This window comes from Arachis ipaensis, chromosome B9, assembly GCF_059453495.1.
Source record: "Arachis ipaensis isolate K30076 ecotype BB chromosome B9, ASM5945349v1, whole genome shotgun sequence".
Taxonomy (NCBI): Eukaryota; Viridiplantae; Streptophyta; class Magnoliopsida; order Fabales; family Fabaceae; genus Arachis; species Arachis ipaensis.
The window spans coordinates 155,174,955-155,186,322 of NC_142444.1; positions in this window are offsets into that span (position 1 = coordinate 155,174,955).

The window sequence follows — 11,368 nt, forward strand, 5'->3', positions numbered from 1 at the left end:
TATATATATATATATATATATATATATATATATATATATATATATATATATATATATATATATATATATATATCACTAAATAATTATTTAAAAATTTACTTTTCATACAATTAGAAGTCAACTTTTATTTATATTCATAGTTGAAAAAGTTTTTTCAATTAATGCAATTGCACAACAAAAACTAAAGCTAATTTAAAAGATGATAAATGTTCTTTCAATTTGATTTCTAAGAAAGAACACCAATCTCATTTAAATTGAGAATTGATTATTATAATAGACATCTAATATAAAATTCTTAAATTAACTATTAAGTACTAAAAGTTGAATAAAAAATTATTGTGGGATCAAATTTAATGGGACAAATAAATATTATTATCATATACTACTTAAAAAAATTTCAAATTATAGTGAGAGCGCTTCTCCCCACAACCAAGAACGTAGATCCGTCCCTAATTGTATACACTTAGTATAAAATGTGGTTGGCTCATATTCACACACTCGATAATCCACACCCCGACAAATTGTATAATCTTTAATTGCTGCAATCACGGTTTCTCTAGAACTAAACTCCCTGCCGATGACAAATTCACCATCCGTAAGAACAACAGGGTCTACACCAATAATAACAAAAAAAATCTTACTATTACTAATAATAATAACAACAAATAATCACAATAACAAATAATAACAATAATATTAGTAATGTGTATTATAATAAAGGTTATTAATAATTTTTATAATATTAATAACAATACAAATAGAAGACTATTTACTTGCATTGACAAACTCAGGAAATTTTGGTCTTTCACAGCGGCTAGATCTAAAACGTGCATAAAAGAAGGCTCTCTAGATGGATGTTGTCTCGTTAGTGCATTTGTCATATCTACAACTTCAGGCTCAACTATGATATCACATTCGTCGACATCTTCAGCTGGACCAACAATATGATAAGTGCCCCCGAATTCCTCTTCACTTTCAGTGTTATAAACCGTCCAGTCGATGTTAGGTTCGGGTAAATCAACCTCAACTAATTTTTCGAACTCAACATATAACTCGATAACTGACACTTGTGCCCGTGTTTGCTGGTAAATCGAAAACATCCCTTACATATTTGAATCGTCAACCACATACATTATTTGAAATTGAACAAAACTACCAAATACTAACACAAGCTGTCTATAGAGAATATTTGTGACTCTCTTTAATATTTGATTATCAACTCATTGACAAAGTATACTCTTAAATTCCTCATATGTTGTTCCAAAAGGAATAATAATATCATATGAATTCTCACATACAAAACTCACACCTTCAGATGTTTGTGAAAAGATTTGGCCATTATAATATATTTTCAAACTAACGCTTCCCTCCATTTTTATTCTCTTATTCTCTCAACGAAATAAAACACACTCACACTCAACAAATTCGTTCTTCCTTCGAGGTATATTTTTTTAATCTGAAAAATACAGTACGTCCAATGTGTAATATCAATCCGCCCTCTGCGTCTTGGCAATATGCTATTCTTGTATTGTCAATACGCCCTCCTTGTATTGCGTAAAATAATGCACCAGAAGATATTGCTCCTGATCAATGGGCTTTATTCGTAGAATATCGTTTGAAGCCTAAAACTCAGGTAAGTACTCACTCTCCTAGTTAAATGTTGTCCTTTTTTACAGCCTTTAGAATATATATAATTATTAAGCATACCCACTAAAAAGCCTTATATGAAGCAGATATTGCTGCTGCCTGCTCTTGTATTTTATTTTATATAGAGTTGGTAATGAAATAGTGATAGCTTCTCATGCAGTAGTGCTGCACTCTTTTGCTCTCTTGAAACCATTATTATTGTTATTATTATTATTTTTTTGGCTCTCTTTTTATAGGCTTTGTTATATGTTGAATGCATGTCTGCCTTTATTTAATTGTGTCCAAATTTAACTTGCAGAATCTTTGTAAGAGGAATAAAGAAATTCGGCAAAAATAAATAATTTCTCATACTTCAAGTGCTAAATTAATTGCAAGAAGAATGGCTGAATTGGAAATCAATTAATGCATGCATATCTAATCTATCTCAAATATAATGCATGCATCATCTCTTAATTTTCTACATATCTAATCTATCTCAAATAATAATTAGATGAATGATATATACATGATTGAGGCAGCTATTTTTTTATCGAATCTTTCTATTTTTCTTGAATTTTAGACGGAAGAGACGGGAAAAGAAGTTAGTAGGATTCAAATGTGGGACATCACTCACAAAAAAATCGATGGAAGTTATGTTAATGAAAAGGCTAAAGAAATAGCGGTAAGACTAAAGTGCAATAAGTAACTTGTTTGTATTTCTTTTTCTTTCTTTCTTATAAGATAATACTATTTTTTATTCTTTCTCTTTCTTTTTATATATGTAGGAGAAGATTGAAGCACATAGCAGCTAACAAGCGATGGAATCAACTGTTAATTCTCCTCTTGATGCTCTTGGAGTAGTTCTTGGGAAAGAGCACCCTGGTCGTGTTCGAGGTTTAGGTATGGAAGTTGTTCCAACAGTTGCTTTCAAGAACAATACTACAAGGATTAGTCAGATGAATTTAGGTTCTTCAAATGATGCTGGCACATCATCTACTTGTGGTCCAAATGTGCAAGAAGAGTTGGATACTGTTAAAGCGCAATTGCAAGCGCTATTAGTCTCCTATATTGCTTCTAAAAAAGGAGGTAAAATTCCAATATAATTGACTAGAATGTTCCCTACTCAACAAGTTTCATAGGTACAAATACAATTATCTTTTTTTTTCCTTTGCTTTATCTCCTTCAGTTTTTTGAAATCCTTCCTCAATTCATTAATGGAATGTTGTTAGATTAGGAAGTTATAATCCTATAGCAACCAAGCTTTGTTTAAATAGTGAAATTCCCGTGTTCGGGCCTAGGGTTTAGCCCATAACCTGGTGAATAATAATCATAAAGTCAGACTGCTCCCATGCATGAATGTTTTGTGTGATGTTTATGCTCAAAGGAGAGCTCTAGTTCCAAGACCAAACAAAAGGAGAGCTCTAGTTTTGGATGTAACTAAAAGAGACAATAGAAAAAGAATACAATAAATTGTTATCCATATATGATATGAATTGATGATGAGTACAATTACCCCCATTTGCAAAAATGGGAATAGATGCAATAATAGCTATTGAACCTGGCCTAGATACACACAATAGCTAGTTGAGAGGATGATATCATGTGCTAAAGAAGGATAATTTGTTGAGACTTGAGAGTAATAATTAAGTAATTTAGCTAGTTGTTATAAAAATTAGTTATCTTAGCCATTGAGGCAGAAAGATGATTCACAGTTATGGATTTATGAATTTATGATTCAAGATTGGATCTAATAAATTAAATCAGACCTAATAATTCAACCGAGTCATGAAATATGAGAAGCGAATGCTTTTGTAAATAGATTGATATGACAAGGACATAAGTTTTAGTTAGAATATTATTTTCTTTTTTTATTCTTTCGTGTATTTTTTAAAGTTTTTATGCAGATTTCATTAGAACTGCTTTGTCTAAAGTAGTTTCTGTCTTTTTTTTTGGACTTTTATGCTATGGTGTTTACAAAAAAAATCAACCAAAAGAAATTTGTAGAAATTGGATTTCTTTGGACTTTTAGTATTAGTGATAGGTAGAAGGGTAGAGAACTTTGTAGGAAGAAATGAAATTCTATATTAAAATATATATCAATATATGCCTTTTTCTTTCATTTTTTGTGCTCATAATAATTATATTTTTGTTGTAGGATTTGGATCAAGAGAGTGAGATTCCATCACCAAAAGAGTTAAGAAGTAGATCTTCTGGAGCAAGCAACAAGGAAGCATGACCTTGCTTTATATGTTAAGACGTATATTAAGGATTATATGTTAAGACGTATTATTGAAAAATGTTACTTTGATACCTTGTTTTTGGATTATGACATTTCAATTATGACTTGGATTGTGACTTTTGGATCATGTATGAATTAAAAATCATCTTATGATGTTTGATTTATGGCTATGCCTTTTGGTTATTACAAGATTTTTAAGTGAGTTTCGAAAATATCACTTTAAATTGGTGATTTCAATCTTATTTTAAAAACTATAAAATTGTCATCATAATTAGGTACAAACGGCGATTGGAAACCCCATTTTAAATAAAAACGATGCCATCATACGCTGGTAGAAATGGCGGTTAAAAACTGGCATTTTAAACGAAAATGATGCCATTATATTTTGGTAAAAACGGCGGTTAGAAACTGTCATTTTAAACACAACAAATGTCATTATATCCTGATAAAAATGACAGTTATAATGGTAAAAACAGCAGTTACAGCCACTATTTTAAACAATTCAAAAACCGCCATTTTATGCGGAAATAATGGCGGTTACAAACCGCCACTTTAACCCTAAAAAACTGACATATTATCCATAGGTAATTACGGCAGTTTTCTGAAAACCGCCGTAATAACCTGAATGGCGCCTAAAATAATGGTGTTTTTTGGAGGCACCATTTTTTGTCATAATGGCGGTTCTAACCGTCGTAATTTTCAAAAATAACCGCCAATTTAATCCCTTTTTTGTAGTGACACCCCTTTATATTGTTTTTTAAAATTTTTAAAAATGTAATAACCCCCTTGTATTGTATTTTTTTATTTAAAAAAAAAATCGGCTAAAGCAATTCGCCCCATAAATATGCAAAATACTCCACATATAATAATAAAGCATTACACTAAACCCTAATCAATATCCAAAAAAATGAACCATATTAAAGCAGTGTTTGGTTACTATGATATACGTTTATTGCATATTTAATGAGACACCATTTTTATGAATACAATAACACACAAAATATATGTTTTTAAAATCTTTATTTAAAATTAATCCAGTGAGACATGATTTATACGATGTAAATTTTTATCTTTTCCTACTTAAATATTTTTAAAAATTATCAATTTTATTTTTATTTAATGTTTTTGTATCACTTCTTTTTCTTTGTCCTCTTTTTTCCTCCTTTTTCTTTTTATTACTGTTATTTTTCTGAAATCTTTTCAATTTTTTTTAATTATTTGATAAAGTATAACTTTTTAGTTTTTATTATTCAATATCTTTTTTCATGTATCTTTTTGTCACACTTAAAAAAGTATAAAGAAAAAAGATCACACTTTTATCGAACAATTGAAGAAAAAATTGAAAAAATTTATTCTTCTCCTCTCTCCATCACTGCTCTCTCCTCCATTGCCACTACCATCGCCGCCACTGCACCATCTTCTCTTTGTCCTCCCTTTCTCAATTTCTACTATTTGTCCAGATTTGTCACCTTTGTTCCACCATTGTCTGAATATGCCTACAGTGTCGCCTTTGCTCCTCCATCTAGATCCACCATGTTTGTTTTTTCTTTTTATCTGTCATAAGGTATAACTTTTTCTGCTTTATACCGCTGTTGTCTTTAGACTTTGACAACATTACCCTTCAACCTCTCTTGGGCAGTGTTGTTTGTCTTCTCTAAGGAGAACGTTCCATTTGAAATGTCTTACCCTTCCTCTTGTATGTTTGTTGTTCTCTTTTATTTTGAGAGTCTCTACAATGATTAATGATTATCTATGACGACGAAGAAGCAAGTCTCTATGTATTGTGTCATGAGCGTCTCCTCTTTTTCCTCAATCTATTGTAGGCGATTTCTTTCGATCCTTGTTTTTTAATGTCATTTCTTTTAAAAATCTCTATCTCTTAGATTCACTTTGCATTGGTTTAATTTTTTATTAGGAAAAAGCGACCATTTGTACCTATGAACTTTACGAACGCTGACAAAAGTACCCATTAAAGAAGAAAATTAATGTTGTATCCATCAAAGATGGATTCCGTACGACAAAAGTACCCAAATCCTAAATTTATGTTGACTTTTTAATAAAATTCCAGAATTACCCCCACCATTATCTTCAACCCCTCCTCTCTTATTTTCCAAATCTCAAACACCTCCATTGCCTAAAAACCCTAATCTCAATACCTAAAAACCCCAAATTACCATTTTCTTAACCCTAATCTCAATACCCCTTTCAACAAATTTCAATCTTCTCTTCAAAGTGGCCAACACATGCCGTAAACATTTCGTTAATTCCCATTCCAGGTCCATCCACATGGAGAAGAAGCAGAGTAGTGCAGCGGCCATGGGGGTTGATGACTCGTTGAGCCCACGAGTCGACGCCGTGAAGCCTTCAAGGACTGTGGCCATAAGTGACCAAGCAAACGCACTGGTTCAAGCTGGCGTCCCCGTTATTCGCCTGGCAGCCAGGGAGCCTAATTTTGGCACTCCCGCTCCCATTGCTGAGGTCACCAACTATACTAACACTCTTTCCCTCTTTCCAATTCAGTGCTGACTCCTCACTCTTATGGTTATGGTTATGGATAGGCTGGGATTAATGCAATTTGTGAATGCCATACAAGGTACACTCCAACGCTGGAACATTACAATTACGCCAGGCCATTTCTCATAAGAATAAAGAGAAGATTAAAATTTGCTGAAAGGGGTATTGAGATTAGGTTAAGAAAATGGTAATTTGGGGTTTTTAGGTATTGAGATTAGGGTTTTTAGGCAATGGAGGTGTTTGAGATTTGGGAAAGAAGAGAGGAGGGGTTGAAGATAATGGTGGGGGTAATTCTGGAATTTTATTAAAAAGTCAACATAAATTTAGGATTTGGGTATTTTTGTCGTACGAAATCCATCTTTGATGGATACAACATTAGTTTCTTTCTTTAATGGGTATTTTTGTCAGCGTTCATAAAGTTTATAGGTACAAATGGTTGTTTTTCCTTTTTATTATTAAATAATTGAATATGTGAATATTATCATATTATTTTATTTATGATGCAAGAGATTGAAAAAAATTTGACGATTTGATTCATATTAAATTTAATTTGAATTTAGATATTATTGTTTTTGTGTTTGTACATTTGAACACAAAGTAACAACTAACTTCAAATAGTCATCAAACCACGAGCAACAATTTCAAACCTGAATTGCAAACAGATCACCACTCACAACAAAGAGCCAAACAAATTCTAACAAAAACACAATCAAAAAGCATAATTTGCATTACTTCAATGTAAAGCAACATGGTCAGAATTTGTAGCATATAATAAAATAAAAATAAAATAAAAATAAAAACGAAAAAAAAAATTATAGAGTGATTATGAAGTACACAAACTGCAGAGTATCCTTCCACAATAAAATCTTTTCTCTACACAAAGACCAGAGAGGGTGAAGGTTGAGATTAGAGAGTTCACAATGTGATATGTGTATGTGTATTTATATCATGGGTATAAATAAAAATAATATAATAATATAATTATAATTAAAATTATATATTAGCACATATATTATATTATGATGAAAATAATGCAAAGGACATATAAAAGTAATTGGACCAAGGAATTAAGAAAATTTGAACGTAAATATTTTTTCCTCGATCTAATTTTTTTTATAGAGATTAATTTATGCATTGTCTTTTACTATTAGAAAATGCTATTGTTTATAACAGTTTCTTTCTATGTCGTTGTTCACGTAAATCACGACTAACAATAACAATTTATGTTAATTTAGAATCTGCTGCTATCAATGGATTTTTTATTTTTATAAATTAAATAAATGAAATAATAACCGAAATAAATAAATTTACGAAAATTTATCGAAATAAATTCGCTTACTCTATCTCGTTTACAGTGTAAACGAGTTGAATGTCTACGTATCTCGTTTACACTGTAAACGAGATATGGTAAGTCAATTGGATACTTGGTTATATTTACACTGTAAACAAGATATATATGACAAATTTTCAATTTGTATAAAAGGATGTGTAACCCTTGGTATTCTTCACACACATTTTCCTTCTTCTGTTTCTTATTTCTCTTAAAAACATAACTGAATGGCTGGTAACAATCCATTCATAGTGGTGGAACTTTATCCCAATTGTCGCATGAGAAATGACGACAACGGGATGACGTTCGAGTGTGAGGATCCGATATAGTTTCGCACTCAACGTGTGGAGACCTTGTCGGAGGAGGGTGAGGAGGAGTCGTTAAACAGTATTCCAACATATTTGACAAATTTATTTAACTTAAATATGAAAAGTACATTTCTAACCTCGCAGCCAGGAGATACTGGTAGAGCCCTCTGTCTGGTGGACACCACTGTGGGAATCTATGGTAGATTGGTGCACGGAATTGTGAATCACACTTTTCATAACTCCGGTGCCACTAACCAGCAAGTGCACTAGGTCGTCCAAGTAATACCCTACGTGAGTAAGGGTCGATCCCACGGAGATTGCCGGCTTGAAACAAGTTATGGTTATCTTGTAACTCTTAGTCGGGATATCAATAATAATTCTTAGTTTTATTTGTAAAGAAGTAAAAGCGCATGAAATAAATAATACTTGTAATGTAGTAATGGAGAACTGGTTGAGGTTTCAGAGATGCTCTGCCTCTTGAATCTCTGCTTTCCTACCGCCTTCTTCTTCAAACACGCAAGGCTCCTTCCATGGCAAGTTGTATGTTGGTGGATCACCGTTGTCAATGGCTACCATCCGTCATCTCAATGAAAAAGGTCCATGTACATGGCTAATCATCTGTCGGTTCTCACTTGTGTCGGAATAAGATCCATTGGTCCTTTTGCACACTGTCACTGCGCTCAACAATTGTGAGTTTGAAGCTCATCACAGTCATCCCTTCCCAGATCCTACTCGGAATACCACAGACAAGGTTTAGACTTTCTGGATCTCAGGAATGCTGCCAATTGATTCTAGCCTCTACCACGAAGGTTCTGATCTCACGAGTTCAAAAGCTCTGTTGTCAGGAGAGACAATCAAACTCGTGAATCAGGAGCCCAAGAGATACACACTCAGGCTGTCGCTCAATGACTACGTTGAGCTCAGATAGAACGGAAGTGGGTGTCAGTCACGCGTTCATAGAATTGAGAATGATGATGAGTGTCACGGATCATCACATTCATCACATTGAGGTACGAGTGAATATCTTAGAATAGAAACAAGCGTGATTAAATAGAAAATAGTAGTAATTGCATTAATCCATGGAGACACAGCAGAGCTCCTCACCCCCCACCTATGGGGTTTAGAGGCTCATAATGTTGAAGATACAATAGGATTTGCAAAATATCATAAGTTACAAAATAAGTCTCTAAAAGTAGTTTTTATACTAAACTAGTAACCTAGGTTTACAGAGAATGAGTAACTAGATACAGAGAGTGCAGAAATCCACTTCCAGGGCCCACTTGGTGAGTGTTTAGGATGAGGTTCTAATGCTTTCACGTGCATGTGCCTTTCCTGGAGTTAAACTCCAGCTTGGATGCCAGTTTGGGCGTTTAACTCCAGCTTTGGTGCCAGTTCTGGCGTTTTACGCCAGAAAAGGGTCTCTGACCGGAGTTTAAATGCCAGTTTGGCCATCAAATCTCAGGCAAAGTATGGACTATTATACATTGCTGGAAAGCCCAAGATGTCTACTTTCCAACGCAATTAAGAGCGCGCCAATTGGGCTTATGTAGCTCCAAAAAATACACTTCGAGTGCAGGGAGGTCAGAATTCAAGAGCATCTGCAGTCCTTTCTCAGCCTCTGAATCAGATTTTTGCTCAGGTCCCTCAATTTCATCCAGAAAATACTTGAAATTACAGAAAAATACACAAACTCATAGTAAAGTCCAGAAATATGATTTTTTGCATGAAAATCAATAAAAATATCACAAAAAGTGACTGAAACCTGTTAAAAGTTACATGAAAACACTACCAAAAAGCATATAAAATATCCGCTCATCATAGATCCACGACATCAACAACGGGGTGCAGCCTGCAATATCTGTGACGCCCTGCTGAGAAGCCAAAGATAAGGACTGATACGTCCAGGCCAGCACAGCCGAATCCCAGAAAAACGATCTACACTCTGCAAAGTCCCATAGCAGCGGAAGCCAACAAAGGTGCACCAGATTGTTCGACTTGCCGGTCATCAGATACCCTCCGATCAGTAACATGATATAACACCTGGCATACTGTCGGATACGATTCCGTAGCCACACAAGCTTCAAGGTGAAGTACTCCTTCCTCTGCGCCGCCTGCTATGCTGCCACGGGAGGCCTTGCGCCGAGGAGCTGCTCCACCAACGCCCACGTCTCCATATGGTACCACCTCCCAAAGTCACGGAGGCACTCCCGGACAGGGTTACCGTGTCCCTATAAACCAAGGTGGTACGCCGCGTCCTGCAAGGTGATAGTGACCTCACCTCACGGGAGATGAAACGTGTGCGTCTTTGGACGCCATCGCTCCACCAGTGCCGAAATCAGGAAATTGTCAAAAGTAAAATTCCTGAGGGGCACAGTGTCGTCGAATCCGGCCTCAGCCAAATACGGGACGATGGCATCTGGTGGGGGTAAAGTGTGGCTCACTCGCCGGGGCAACAGGAGGCGAGGCCTATGAATAATGACAAACGAAAATCATATTTAAATTATACAAAACAAATTATACAAACTAAACTATAAATTATAAATTCTTTGTTTCACATTTTCAAAAAATTAATTGTACTTTTCGTAATATTTATCTATCAAACATCTCACAAATAATTATGTCTATTACTACTTTTATTACAAATTAACCAATACAATACAAAATAAAGGCTAAAGACCTAACTCCTAATCCATATATGCATGACTGCCCTAACAATGGCAACATCGTTTAATTTAACAACCTTAACAAAACTAATTTCGAAGTCGGCCACTCCGGCGTAGTAGGTCGTCTCATTCAGCCTATTAATGTCTTCGTCATTACCCGCTTGGTGCGCCATCTCCGCTCGGGTCAAATGTATAGTCAAAAAGGGTTGAAAGAGGGGAGAAAGAGGTTGACAGAGTCAAAATGGGTCCCGAAAATCGACTGTAAACGACTTCTATATATAGGTGCACACCTACCATATCTCATTTACACTGTAAACGAGATATACACGTGTTACACATACGTTTCATATCTCGTTTACAGTGTAAACGAGATACGTTCATTGTCATCTCGTTTATACTGTAAACGAGATATGAAAGGAAAATTTAAAACGGTAAATTTTCAAAAATTTATTTATTTCAGTAAATACTATATTTATTTTATTTATAAAAATATAAAAAATCCAATAGCGATTTACAAAAATATATAAAAGTTATAATTGTATTTTCAGTTAAAGAAAGTGATAATATGATAATATGTATTTATAATTATTTTATTTGCATAATTTATTCTATTTAAAATATTGATAAAAATTAGATAAATTTATTTTTGTAATTATTTATTAAAGACGTAATAATTCTTAACATCTTT